Below are 15,776 nucleotides of genomic sequence, written 5' to 3' on the forward strand. Positions count from 1 at the left end.
CACACAAATGGAGGCTCTACCCCTGTAAAGGTTTTCATATGTGTTTTTTACATGGTTTGAATATGTGTTGTTTACATTAATCATTATTAGTTTTGTCACTTATTATCTAGGCATATATTTTAGTCTGGGACTAAATTAGTCATTTTAGTTAGTCACTTTTCGTTTTGTCACTTATTATATACTCATATATTTTATCCCTAAACTAATTAGTCTTTTAAGTTAGTCATTTTTAGTTTGGTCACTTAAAATTGCTCAAATTTAGTATTCATTGACTTGAAATAATTGCGGTGACTAACGTTTTTAGTCACCTAGTCACTAATTTCATCATTTTATACTACTGATTCATATACACAAAAATAAAGATATCATAACTAATCTAAAATAATGACATATGATAATATGATAAAAACAATTTTGAGGAAGTTCCTTCATACAAATATTTTGGAATTTATATCTATTTCAAGCATAATTATAACATTGGGAAAGATAATTGGAGGATGGGAAGTTTAGAATTTATATCTATTACAAGCATAATTGGAATTATAACATTGAGAAAGATAAATGGAGGATAAAATTTTTATCATATATTTGAAAACAATTATAAGTTAATAGAACTTTGGATATGGGATATAAAATCTCCTCTTTGAGACTCTTGTCACTTCTATGATTTATATATATGTGATTTTTGGGGTTGAAATATCTACAAGGAATCATGGAATAAGATAAAATAAATTCAAAAGAATTTATAACCTACAATCTCAAGATTAAAAGAAATTCCCCCACCCTATCCTCCTGATTAAATCAAGCCTTTACCCATTCGAAAACATGGCTATAAATAGGTATCTTAAAGAAGTTAGACAACATGGAAGATAAAAGGTTTCTTAAAATTGCTGCTAACTCTAGCCAAAACCACCACATTCGGCTTAAGAGGGGATGGCATAAGGATGCCCAATCTTGGTTATACCATTGGGGATCATTTTTTAGAATAAGGATAATATTAAAAATATTATTACATTAAAATTTAAGCAGATTTTGTGGGGTTATAGAGAATTAGAGAGAAAAAGGAAACTAAAATATTATAAGGAGGTGATCTACCTCAATCTAAAAAATAAAAAAGATCTCTCTATCTTAACTAGTGTAAAGAAGAAAATAAACATTGTTTAAAATAAGAACAATTTATCTTAAACTCCATAATGAAACTAGATGCTAGGCAACATGAAAATGCAGTAAGAAAATATTAGTTTGACTTTGCCTTTGTCAAACTAGAGAAAATTTGAATTTCTATTTTAGCATAAATCTTGGAGCTAGTTAACTGAGGTGACATGGCACTTGTCACTTAGTTAACTCAATTAATTCGAGTTGGGAAATCTTGAGTTTAGTTCAATATGATTGATTTCTAATTTGTAGCAATCTATTTCAGTTAAATTGATTTATTGTTAGTTAAACTAATTCTAACTGTCAGAAGAACTAATGAAGGCCAAGTTGTGGAAGTGGAACTTCAACCACACTCAGTGATCTACTATTTAACTTACCAATCAGCCCAAAATAATTGATGCATGTAGAGAATTCAAGTTACCTAGTTGAGATGGAGATTCCAAGGCAGTGTATTATCAATTGTAGGCTATCCCCATGTTTACAGGTGGTGCATCCAGTTAGAGGAAGGACCTAGAGGAATTGTGCAATCTAATTGAGGGAATTTCCTAAATATCAAGGGCTAATTTCCTCAAGGAACAATGCAAGGAAATAGGACCTGGTAGGGCTTGAAAATTGGCTAAGTGTTGGCCAGAGTCAACGAGTCAGGCAGAGAGATAGACTATACACTTGCAAGTTGTGCTCAGGCTTGAGAAAGCATATGTATTTATCTCTATCCTTTGATTAATGAAATATAGATAGGACGGGTTTTGATCAGTTTCTTTCCCCTAGATAAATCTTTGTGCATGTGTGATGTTTCCTTTTTCATGTCTATGATTTATGTTCTAGATTGTGAATTAACATCTGCATATTAGTAGAGTAGCTTCGAGTCTTATGATTTAGTAAATTTCAGGAGTAGTTTCGAATGTATACATTAATTTCTACATGGTATTAGAGCAAGATTCACAATAAAACACAAATTTTGAAGTTGTTATTACAAGAGGAGTGTAATTGTAGGATCAATTCTTTAGAACTAGAAGAATGGATTTCTATGGAATAAGACTCAAGTATACACTTGAGGTAAGCTCGAATTATGTTACTTGGAAGTACCACATGGACGTAGTGCTGGAAGATATTGGGTTGAGGGAATTCATTGATAATTATATCCCGAAACCAACAACTTTTGATACTCTGGATCTAGCATAATGGAAGAAGTGTGTAGCCAAGGCAAGGAGAATCATATTGGAGGAAGTACGAGACCACATTGTCTCAAATATCCATAGGAAAGAGACTCTGTATGTAATGCAGCAAGCATTGACATATTTGTTCCAGAATAGTAGTGACCACATGAAGCTAGCACTCAAGGATAAACTTTGAAATATCAAGATGCAGAAGAATGAGACTACTCCATAGTACCTAAGAAGGTTCACACAATGTTGTGATGAACTTGGTCAGGTTGGTATTACTGTCATAGAATATGATTTGGTAATCCTAGCCCTTCTAGGCCTTCACAAGAGTTGGAACAACTACTAAAATGCGGTGAACAGGAGTGAGAAATTACTAAATTTGGAACACTTATAGTCTGATTTGGTATAGGAGGAAATAAGGCAGAATACCAAAGATGATATTTCATCCAAGGGAGAGGATGAATAAAATTATGCCTTGGATGGAAAGGAAATGAAAGGAAAAGGGAACAAATCCCAATCCAAAGCAAAATCTAGTCAAGGGGGCAAGAAGAAAGACTTGTCTAGAATCAAGTTCTTTCACTATGATCAATTTGGGCACTATGCCATGAAGTGTACACACACGAAGACAAGCAATAAGACCTCATGAGGAGAAAAAGGTGAAGCTTTGGCTTCATAGTTCGCGCTTGACTTTACTCTCATTGCATGCATGACCATCATAGTGATGGAGAGCATGTGGTACGTGGACATTGTTGCCTTGTTTCATATGATGGGGAACAAATACTTTTTTAGTGATTTGGAGGAGAAATATCTCCAGATGCATAGGATGGGAGATGATGGAAGGTACAACATGACCATAATTGGTACAATCACCTTTCAGAGGGAGTCAGGCTCCCCTCTTAGACTCAAGGATGTGATTTTTGTTCTGGGTCTAAAGAAAAATCTCTTCTTCATTACAGTTTCGGAAGATCGTGGTTATGATGTGATCTTCAGAAAAGGAAAGGAATTCCTAAGACACATATCCATGAGATAGGTGAAGTAGATCGGGTTTCATGTGAAGAACCACTAGAAACTAGATGTGGAGGATTGTGTTGCATTGAGCACAAAGGTAGAGAAGTTGTAGAGCCATGAAGTCGATGAACTTTGGCATAGAAAACTTGGCCATTTTCATCATGGCACTTTGAAGATCATGCAACAAATAAACATAGGCCTCCCAAAAGGAGAAATAATGCAGCATGATACATGCAAAGGGTGTACCTTGGGGAATTACACAAAATCCACTTTTCATGATCAAGACAACATAGCACATGCAATGATTGAAAGGATCCACTCTGATGTTTGTGGACCTTTCTCGATAGCTTCCACTTCAAGAGACAAATATTTTGTCATTTTTATTGATGACTTATCACAGAAGTGATGGATCTTCTTCATGCAGAAGAAGGATGAGACATTCTCCAAGTTTGTGGAGTTCAAGGCACTAGTTGAGAAAGAAACGGGAAAGAAGGTGAAGGCTCTCAGGAGTGATAATGGAGGTGAGTACACGTCGAATGAGTTTAAAAAAAAATTGCAAAAAAAATCATTTGACAAGAGTTGACAACACCCCACAACCCACAATAGAATGGGGTGGCTAAGAGGAATAACTGTAGCATTTTGGGAGCAACAAGGGTGACCTTGCATGACCAAAGCCTACCTCTGCACTTGTGGGCTAAAGAATGCAACACAATAGTCTATTTGCAGAACAAGAGTCCTCATGAGATTCTTGGCTTGATTACACTAGAAGAGGCTTTCTTGAGGAGGAATTCGGATGTGTCACACTTCAAGATTTTTCGAGCCTTTGTTTACTACCATGTATCCAAACAATAAAGGAAGAATCTAGATTAGACAACAAAATTGTGGGTATTTGTGGGTTACACATAAACTCCCCACAACTACTGTGTGTACTTTCCGTCCCTCAAAATGATATTTGTGCGAAAGGATGTAGAATTTCATGAAGAAAAATCCATGCGGTGCTCTCTCAAGAGGGAGCTTAAGATCACACGAGAAGAGGATCTTTTAGTTCCAAAGGAGGAACCTCAGGAAGTTGCTGAGTAGCCACAAATTGAGGAGCAGAGAGGGGAGACAACCACTCAAGTAGAACCATCTAGAGAATGTAGAAAAATGACTAGGGAAGATGAGAGACTTGTAGAATATGTGAGGGAGAATGTGGGTGCTCCCACAAATCAACGCAGGCGAGAAGGTCACTGGATCAGTACATTGGCTACATGGCTCTAATGAATGAGCTTGTAGAGGCTGATCCATCCTCTTTCAAGGAAGTTGTAGAGAAACATGTATGGGTTGATGCAACGGTGGAGGAGACCTTTGCTCTTGTAACAAGGTACTCATCAATTAGATCAATCCTTGCTCTGACTACACAGATGGGGTGGAAGATCAACCAGATGGATGTGAAAACAACATTCCTCAATGGAGTTATTAAGGAGGAGGTGTATATCGAGCAACCAGAAGTATTCAAGAATTTTGATCAAGAGTCTCATGTGTGTAGACTCAAGGAAGAATGTATAGTCTTAAGAAAGCACCCCATGCTTGGTACACCAGAATCGATAGTCATCTCATCAGTTTGGGCTTCACCAAAAGTGAAGCGAATGCAAACCTATACCATATTTTGGTAGAAGGTAAATTTTTAATTATTGTCTCATATGTTGATGACTTGATTTTGACTGGTGATGAGAAGTTGATCATATCTTGCAAGGAGGACCTTACAAGAGAGTTCGAAATGAAAGACATGGGTCCCATGCACTACTTCCTCGAACTGGAAGTATGGAATGATTATGGGTAATTGTTTGTCTCTTAGGGGAAGTATGCCAATGAGATGCTTCAAAGGTTTTGCATAGAAAGATGCAAACCCATAGAAACACCTCTACCGACCAATTGGAGGAAAGAGGATGCCACTTCAGGTGAGGAAGTGGATGCTACTGTTTACCGATAATTGGTGGGCACTCAGGTATATTGTGAACACTCGACCATATATGTGCTATACAGTCAACCAGCTAAGCCAAGCTATGGCTAGGCCAACCAAACAATTTTGGAGGGTAGCTAAGAATGTTCTATGGTACCTCAGAGGCACTACCCAATTTGGACTATGGTAGAAACATACAGAGAGAGTGAATTTTTGTGGCTTCACAGATGCAGATTGGGTGGGGATTCCATCAAACCGAAAGAGCAAATCAGGTGGGATTTTCAGTGTTGTGTTTGCAGCAGTTTCTTGGTACAGCAAGAAGCAAATATTTGTGGAACTTAGCTTGGAAAAATTAGAATACATGGTTGCATTTCAAGCAACATGTGAGGCAATATGGATGAGAAATATACTTGTTGGTTTTTTTGGTCAGATGATGGATCCAGCTATGATTTATTGTGATAATCAAAGTTGCATCAAGCTCTCTGAAAATACTTTTTTTCATAATTGATCCAAGGATATAGATATCTATTATCACCATTTACATGATTGTGTGTAAATGTGGATAATGTTGTTGAAGTACAAGATGTTGATATTTTGACAAAGACCTTTTCAAGAGGGAAGTTTGAGTTCCATAGGTGCAGGATAAGGGTGGTTGATAATCCCTTTCTTTCTTAGAGGGAGTGTTGAAAATGCAACAAGAAAATCTTAGTTTAACTTTCCCTTAGTCAAACTAGAGAAAATCTGAATTTCTATTTTAGTAGAAATCTTGGAGGTAGTTAACTGAGGTGACATGGAACTTGTCACTTAGTTAACTCAATTAATTCAAGTTGGGGAATCTTGATTTTAGTTCAGTATGATTTATTGCTAATTTGTAGTAATCCATTTCAGTTAAATTGAGTTATTATCAATTAACTAGTTCTATCTATCAGAAGAACTAGTGGAGGCCAAGCTGTGGAAGTGGGACTTCAACTACACTAAGTGATCAACAAGTTAACTGATTAATCAACCTAAAATAATTGATGCATGCAGAGAATTTGAGTTACCCATTTTATATGGAGATTCCAAGGTCGTGTACTATTAATTATAGACTATTCCCATGTGTAGAGGTGGTGCATGCAATCAGAGGAAGGACCTAGAGGAATTGCACAATCCAATTGAGGGAATTTCTTAAATAATAGGGGCTAATTTCCTCAAGGAACAACACAAGAAATTAGGAGCTAGGAGGACTTGAAAATTGGCTAAGTGTTGGCCAGAGTCTGTGAGTTAGGCAGAGGGATAGACTATACACTTGCAAGTTGTGCTCAGGCTTGTGCAAGCATATGTATTCATCTCTATTCTTTGATTAATGCAATAAAGATAGGAAGGAATGTTGAGTAGTTTCTTTCCCCTAGATAAATATTTGTGCATGTGTGATGTTTCCTTTTGCATGTATATGATTTATGTTCTAGATTGTGAATTAACCAAAGATCATTAGAGTAGCTTCTAGTCTCCTGATTTAGTAAATTTCATGAGCAGTTTCGAATCTACACATTAATTTCTATATGAAATTTCGCAAACACCATGAGATGAAAGAATTTATCACCTTTGGGACAATAAGATGGTTGAAGATCAAAAACTATATTAAATTATCCAGTCTATACTCATATTGCATCTAAATTTGAAAATATATATCACACTACCAATCTTCTTGATATTTTAAGTCAACAAAACTCTTACGATCTTGGAATTTTGATTTGAATTTTTTTTTTTAATACTTTTTAAATATTAAAATCATTTATTCCAAATAATCTTTACCTTTTAAAAATTTTAAAAACCATATTGTCACATTTATCATCATAATAATCACTAATTAGGAAAAAAAGATAATCTAATTGTTTTAATTATTATTTTTAAATTGTACATGCTAATAGTTTAAATCTACAACCTTTATATAAAAATGATGTAAAATATGTTTTAAAAAAATAATTAATCACATTTATCCAAATAAAATTTCCAATTACATATCTAACCAAAAACATTTATATTGAATAAATTCACGAAGTGTAGCGTGGGGAGAGTACTAGTATTAATGTATAATAAATCTTATTTTAAAACATTAAATAAATCTAAGTTCATGGTGGTCCTAGGCAGTGCAATTGGTGATCCAAGTAATACGAGATCTTACAAAATTGAGAGATCCAAGGCTTGAATCCCCTTGTACTCAGATTTATTCCATTTATCATATCCTATTTATTGTAGACTTTTTAAATAAATAAAGGCTAATTTATTCCATTTACCATATCCTCTTTATTGTAGACTTTTTTAATAAATAAAAGTTAATTTAGATTTATCTTAAATCTAGATTTACCAATATCAAAAAAATTAAGTCCACAATTATTTTTATATTTTAATTATATATAATTAAAATATATCATTATTATTTTGAAATTTTGATTTTTTATTTTATTTAATTTCAATTTTCTATAAATAAATTTAGCATTACATTACATAATTTCTTACCTAACTAATATTTACAATATCACTACCATTGTAATTTAGTGCAATTATTGATTTTTCAGATATATTTAAGTTTGTATAAGATAACATGAAGTTTATGTTTATATAATAAATTGTTTGAACTTATGATTATGAGATTAAAAAAAAAAAGTAATTGATATAAATGAATACTAATTTTTCAGATATATTTAAGTTTGTATAAGATAACATGAAATTTATGTTTATATAATAAATTGTTTGAACTTAGGATTATGAGATTAAAAAAAAAAAGTAATTGATATAAATGAATATTAATGTTTTTAATTTAAAATATTTAAATTATTTATTTATTAATAAAAAACTAAATAATATTACTAATAATGAAATAAACTAATTCTTTAAATTAAAAAGTTAATTTAAAATATTAAAATAATAAAAATTAAATATAGCATTTTTGGAAATCTTTTTATTTTATACATAAATAATAAATTCATAAATATTAAATAATATTGATGATAATTAATTAAGAGTTAAATTAAAGTAACTCCATGCATGTCATTTGTCCAAAAAAAATTGCATAAAAATAGTAAATATCTTTTCAAATACAAGGATTCAACTTCAATGAAAGGACATGGAATTCTTCGTAAAACTTCAATGTGGTTACGAGGGAAGCATTTTTTAGTTGTCTACCAGTGTCAATTTCTTTTTCTCCTTTTCTAAATCTAAGAGTATATTTGGCCTTTCATTTTCCCTTTATTTTGTCTTTTCTCGAAAATACCCACTGCCACCACCTTAATTCACTCTTGGAGGGGTTTTGCATTTCCATCCTAAGATGGACTTCAACCCTATCCACTTCCCATACAATATTTCTTGTTGGGAGGGGTTTTGCATTTCCATCCTAACAATTGTAATGGGAAATATCTCTCTTGTGTTGAACGAATGCTATCACAACATAAGATACGTAAATGTGAGATCCAGAGAATGATTGATCGTTGATGTTGGTTACTTCAATAATGATTCATGTAAGGAATCCATTTAGATATGAATACTCCCCTAGTGACATAAATGAGAAAAATCATGTTTCTCATGCATATTTATTTGTTATATATATACAAAGAATATATGTCATTCCACTAACCTTCACCTAAATCAAGTATTATAATCATTATCCTACCCTTTTATATGATCAAGGCGTTGTTTGATGAGTTTGGAAACTCATGGAGATATGTTAAAAATGAAGAGGATATATCACATCGTATCTCTGGCATATTTCTTACCTTACTTAATGTTCAGTGGTGTGAGACTCACCTCATGGTCTTTATGGTGAGAAATATGAGGCTAATGCATGCTAAATACTTATGACATTTCAACATGGAAGAGGATCATTGAAATATAGGTGGCATACTTAGATGGACATGGTTACAATATGAAAGGAGGGGTGACATCCACTTACCACGTGCCTTTGACATGTGTTGAATGATCAAGGAGTTAAAGAGAAGAGAAGAGAAAATGATATTAGCCCAAATAAATTCTATAACTACAAATGTCTCCTAGGATGGCTGGGAAATCAAAATATCAAACTATCAAGGAAAATCGTTTAGGAAAAAGGAAATATAACCCATTAAGAGGAAGTTGAGTGTAATAAACCAGTGTAATGTCATATGGACAAGACTTGTTGTGAGGCTGATTCGTCGAAGAGTTAGGGTGTCGAGTCGTAAGGATAGGGAACTTGGTAAGGAAAAGGTCCAATAGAATGAGCCTGAAGAGGGATGTACCCATTATCATGAAATGTGTGGGGACATGTGTCATAAAAATAGTGATTCAGAGAGGAGGTATTAAGGAAAACATATGAAGCAACTTGTTCAATGGGACTATGACATAAGCCTATTGGTCCTACATGTGTATAGCCAATGGATAATTAGAGCATCGAGGTGAAATTTGATCTAAGTATTAGTGATCCACCCACTCATGGAGTCACATTTTCCTTACACGTGTATGGCCAACGTAAGTTCAAACTCTTATCTCAAAATATGATCAATATCAAGCGTTCATTTTTCCTTGGAAAGCTAGAAACTAAAGCTAAGTAGACAAAAATGAAGCTGAAAAAAGGTTAAGAAGAAACAAATTAACTATTGGGGGTTTTCACAGTGCATTATATTAGATATTATTTTTTGGGATTCAACTACGTTAAGTAAGTCATTCATCTATGACCATTTGCATGAGAGGTAGTCATAACTAACTAATTTTCTCATGATTTTTTAATAGTCCACTTAGCACTCATTGCATCGGGTAATGCTCACAGAGGTGAAGAAGTGGGATTGAAACTAGTAAAATAAATCACATAGCATCAATCACCACTTTCGGGGCTTACACCCGGTAACCAAGACTTCCCGGGAGGTCACCCATCCTAGATTGCCTATGACTCAAGCATGCTTAACTGTGGAGTTTTCTCCACAATCAAGCCCACATAGCTTGCCACCCCATTTGCAAAACCTTAGCAAGTATTGTGCCTCATGAACCATTCAAGTAGAGTTCCCTTCACTCTTTTGAATTAAGTATTGGGGGTTTTCATAGTGCATTATATTAGATATCATTTTTTGGGATTCAACTGTGTTAAGTAAGTCATTCATCTATGACCATTTCCATGAGAGGTAGTCGTAACTAACTAATTTCTCCTGATTTTTGAATAACCCACTTAGCACTCATTTCATCGGGTGATGCTCACAAAGGTGAAGAAGTGGGATTGAAACTAGTGAAATAAATCACATAGTGTCAATCATCACTTCCGGGGCTTGCACCCGGTAACCAAGACTTCTCGGGAGGTCACCCATCCCAGATCACCTCTAGCTCAAGCGCGCTTAACTGTGGAGTTTTCCCCACAATCAAGCCCACTTAGCTTGCTACCCCATTTCCAAAACCTTAGAAAATATTGTGCCTCATGAACCATTCAAGTAGAGTTCTCTTCACTCTTTTGAATTAAGTATTGGGGGTTTTCACAGTGCATTATATTAGACATCATTTTTTGGGATTCAATTGCATTAAATAAGTCATTCATCTATGACCATTTCCATGAGAAGTAGTCATAACTAACTAATTTCTCATGATTTTTGAATAGTCCACTTAGCACTCATTGCATCGGGAGATGCTCACAGAAGTGAAGAAGTGGGATTGAAACTAGTGAAATAAATCACATAGCATCAATCATCACTTCTAGGGCTTGCACCCAATAACCAAGACTTCTCGGGAGGTCACCCATCCCAGATCGCCTTTGGCTGAAGTGCGCTTGAGTGTGGAGTTTTCATGAGAAATTAGTAAGTTACGACTACCTCTCATGGAAATATTAGTCAGTTAAATACTTTGTTTTGTCACAAAATATTTGGATTTAAATAATATATTTAAATTAATATTTCCAAATATTTAAATGAAATCCATAATTTAGAATTCAAAGTATTTATTAGAATAATTTATAAATCCATCATGCTTTTGAATCCATATACTGTTTCAAAAATCCATGGGTTGTTTTCTAAATCGTATTGTTTCTCATCCCATGGATTTTAAAACCCATGTGTTGTTTTCAAAAACCATGAAACTCATTTTTACTTGTCCTTGTCCTCTTATGTGTAAAACTCGTTTACATGAAGCTCCCTGTTTTTTCTCACATGTACATTACCTTCATGAACATACGATAGAAAATTTTCCCTTTTATTTTCTCTCATGAATTTATTTTCCTACCCATGAATTTCTTTTTCCCGTAGCTGTAAAATTATTTTACTCCTTTTCCTATCATTACATTTCAGCCACTCTGCCTTCCATCACTCAATTTACTCAGTCTGGTAATTGCATGAAATTTCATTGCCACCATATTTATAAAAGTCAAACCAATATAGTTAATGGATTTTGGAGAGGGGGGTGGGCAGTAAGAGGTTTAGGGGGAGGGGGGTCTGAAATCACGTAAATGCCAATAAAAGTGAAAACCACTTTTTGGACCCCCTTTGGTTAAATGTCGGAGGGGATGGGTCCGAAACATATTCATAACCATGGATTATAATATGCACACATCTTGATGCCTATAACGTTGGGGGAATTAATGCATGAGTGAGGGGTGAGCCATAGGCTTTGACTTTTGGATTTTGGGTGACGTATAATGAATAAATGAATTTTTTGTGTTTTTAGAGTTTTGATTATTTATTTATTTTTTGAATTTATTTTAATACTTCAAAATAAATGATTTATCACTTATGCCCTCTTCTTTTCTTTCTGGTGCAGACTTCAACTTGCCCTTCCATTTAATCCAGGAATTGGATTTGAGTGCATAGTATACTATTAGAAAGTTTATTCTTAGCTCTGTCTGTTGAAAATAGTTGCAGTATGATCTGATCCAAAGATTTATATGCAAAAATCTCCCTTTATCTTAGTGCTTAGTGTCGCTTTGGAAATAATTTGAAGGAGGAAATATTATTTACAACATCTCAAACATAATAATTGTAATGTACCCACCTACATGATATAAACTTACCCTAATAAAAATTTTCTTACATGTTTGTCAAACCCAATTCAACCCCAACGTGCATATTAAATATTACATATTGACCTTACATAGTTGTCAAATATCAAATACACCATTCTGGAAATATCAAAGAATTTTGTTTTGTGTTGTCGGAAAAACCTTCCGGTAGAAGTTTTGTTTGATGACAACTTTAATGCTAGCGTTGTCTACTCTTAACATCTGGCTTGGGAATTTATTTACCACTATTTATGTCATGTGATGGGGTATGGCCAGAGTACACTCTGATTTCGCGCCCCTCGGACTTCTCCCCTCATCGATGATGTGGATGCATCTATGCCCATCTGAGGGTTGTGCTAGCTCGATGTACTCCACCCTTGTTTATCCGGTAGCGTGGAGGCTCCCTATCCATTTGCACAAGGTTTATTTCAGCTCCGTCTTTCTCCTTGGCACCGAATGGTCTAGAACTCCTTTGCGCTGAATGAATCCAAATGGTCTATGGATACCGCCAAGCTCCGGACTGTAATCGACCTGGTCATTGCAGCAGTCGTCTTCTGGTAAGGGTTTATCCATGCAAGTTCTTAAATTCTTCAAATTTTTTCTCTTCTCAGGTTATCATTACATTTTCTGTCCAAATCTCTAATAGTTTTCCTTGCTTTCCTTTGTTCTATGGTTGAGGGGTCATGTTTCTGGCCTCCAGAAGTCACCGAAGGTTCTGAACGATGCTCCCCAGGTTTTCCAGGTTTTACCCCTTCTGCGCAGGCTATCGGGTAAGTTTCATGTAATTCTTCTCTTGAAGGTTTTTGATTTCTAGATCTATTGAATGTTGCCCACTCTGGGTTGTTGAAAGGAAGGGGGGGTTCTTCCAATTTATTTTTATAAGCCCTCCGGCCCAAGTCTTTATGACTCCTACTTCTTTTATTGTATCAGATTGGTGGTGATTTCTATACGCCAGTCAGGGTTTACTCTGCTCTTTTCAGGGTTAATGGAATTTGTTTTTCTGGATTGTTTCTCAGAACCGAAGCCTCGGTTATCCTGGCACATTGTCAGTTTTGATATGCCCTCGGGCTTGTTCTTTAATTTGCTGATATGTTGTATATTTCATTCATTTAAAAGAAAGAACAGTTCTGGATATAATTCCTGGGTTGAACCCATTGTAGCATACTTTAGTTTATCTTTTTGTTGGGCACAATTTTGTATATTTTTCCAGTTTCTATTAGGGTCCTTGAGACCAGAGTATATGTTAAGATTTAAAATGCATACCAGAATTGCTGAGCATTGCGGCTTCTCTTTATGCTATAATGATCTAGCCCCTTCAGGGTTCCTTGAGTTATAAAATTCCTATGGTTTTTACTGTGTATTTAAATGCTCAGTTTTTTATTCCAAGGAATGCTATTATGTATGTTCTGCATATTTTATGAGATTCTGGGTACGCAATCTCCAGCACGGCTAATGATGGTTTAAGTTTAGCAGGGTTTTGATGAATTTTGGCATTTGCTTTCAAGTCTAACCCTATGGCACTGCTATTCCCTTTTGAGCGTACAACATTCACGATTTCTTTTATGCTTTAATCTGCTCCTCAGAGCTCTGGATATGTTTTTTTTCTAACTTTATCATGAATGCTTTGCTTTAGCATGTTTATATAGCTACAAGATTCGTTCTGCTATCAATGTTAATATATCTACATGATTTGCACTACTGTCAAATGTTAATATAGCTGCATGATTTGCCCAGCTATCAAATGTTAATTATAGCTACATGTTTTGCATTGCTGTCATATATTATTATAGCTGCATGCATGTAGAGAAAGAAATAGTTTTGGGTTTGGATTCGTTATGCATGCGGAACTGTTTTGCCTCTCTGCATTTTCTTTAAAATATTTCATAGTTGTCTCTCCATTGTTTGTGCTCCGAGGGTTTGTATCTGCCCTCAAGATTTTTCCGGCGTTTTCTTTATGTTTGGCATAACTAAGGAAAGAGCTCTTATACAGTCACTCCGTTAATTTCTATATGGATTCTTGTCTTCTACAAGGACAGTCTTTTGCTAATCTGAGTCTGCTAATTTTTCTGAACTTTCTGCAAATAGTTTATGGATAGTTTTTCTACAGACTTCTCTTGCAGTTATTTCCAGTTCATAAATAAGAAGAAAACTCTTACACAGACTACCAGTTCATACTTTGTAAAGATATACAGAAGAGGACTCCCATCTCTCCTCTCAAGTTCCTCTACTATTCACTGTAGAGCAAGCCTCCCACTCCTCTTTTAATAGAATTACAATACATGATAAAGTTCACATAGCAGTATTCCCTCAGAGGTTTCTTTACGTACCTGGTTCTTTGGCTGGTAAAGATCTTCTTGAAGGTTCACCTGAACCTCGGAATTTTGCTGCCTCTCAACCACCCGACCATGAGATTCGTCTTTCGAGACCAGAATCTCCCCCATTGCTTACTTGCTAGACAACAGTCTTCCACAAGTTACTTGCACAATGTGCAGGGCTATCTGATCATCACCAGACTTAGCCTACTTTCTCTTTTTTCTACCTATCCCTATAGCACAAATTTTTCCTCCCCTCCCCTCCTTTTCTCTGGAAACTCTTCCAGTTAGGGGAGGTAGTTAGTGTTGCACCCACAACAACTGTCTTTTCCCAAGAGAAAAACTTCCTCCTTGAGAAGTTACCAACTTTTTAAAAAGAAACATTTCTTATCTCTCATAATAAAACAAATGTTATTAAATTTAAAACAGAGAATAATATCAGGTTCAGTTTATATTTACCACAGTAAACCAAATATTTTCATTTTTTTCACGGGGCATTACATCTCCCCCTCCTGAAATTGGACATTGTCTTGACGTATTTTTGCCATGAATAGCCCTGGATAAGCTCTTTTCATGAGCTCTTCATCTTCCCAAGTGGCCTCATCAGGCCCAAAGTGCTACCACTACACTTTAACTTGGGTAATAGCTCATTTCCGCAACATTACTTCTCTCCGGTCGAGGATGTTCAGTGGCTCGACCAAGATTTCTCCTTCCAGCTTGACCTGAAACATGCAACATCTTAAATCAGTTTTTCTTTAATAAAACTCATTTAGATTGATCTACTGGAGCTATTCCTTACCTGTATATCCTGCCAGCTGATTACATGCTTAGGATCATAAACATATTTTTTTAGCACAGAAACATGAAAAACATTGTGGACCCATATATGACTCAATAGAGCGAGCTGGTATGCTACCGGCCCGATTCTTGCCAAGATCTGAAAAGGTCCACAAAATCGGGGTGCCAACTTAGCACACCCACTCCATTGTAACGTGCTCTTTTTTGCTCGAATTCTCACATACACATGATCACCGACTTGATACTCCTTAAACTTCCTTTTCCGGTCAGCAAAGTTCTTTTGCCTATCCTGAGCTGCCTTTAGATTGGACCGTACCTTCTTAACCATTTCCTCCATTTCCTTAAGCATTTCGGGACCTAACATCAATCTGTCTTCTGGTCCACCCCAGCTTGAGGGTGTGCGACACTTCCGCCCATAC

Source organism: Pinus tabuliformis, chromosome X (assembly GCF_031772625.1).
Source record: "Pinus tabuliformis cultivar Carrire ecotype Pingquan chromosome X, CPIR1, whole genome shotgun sequence".
NCBI lineage: Eukaryota > Viridiplantae > Streptophyta > Pinopsida > Pinales > Pinaceae > Pinus > Pinus tabuliformis.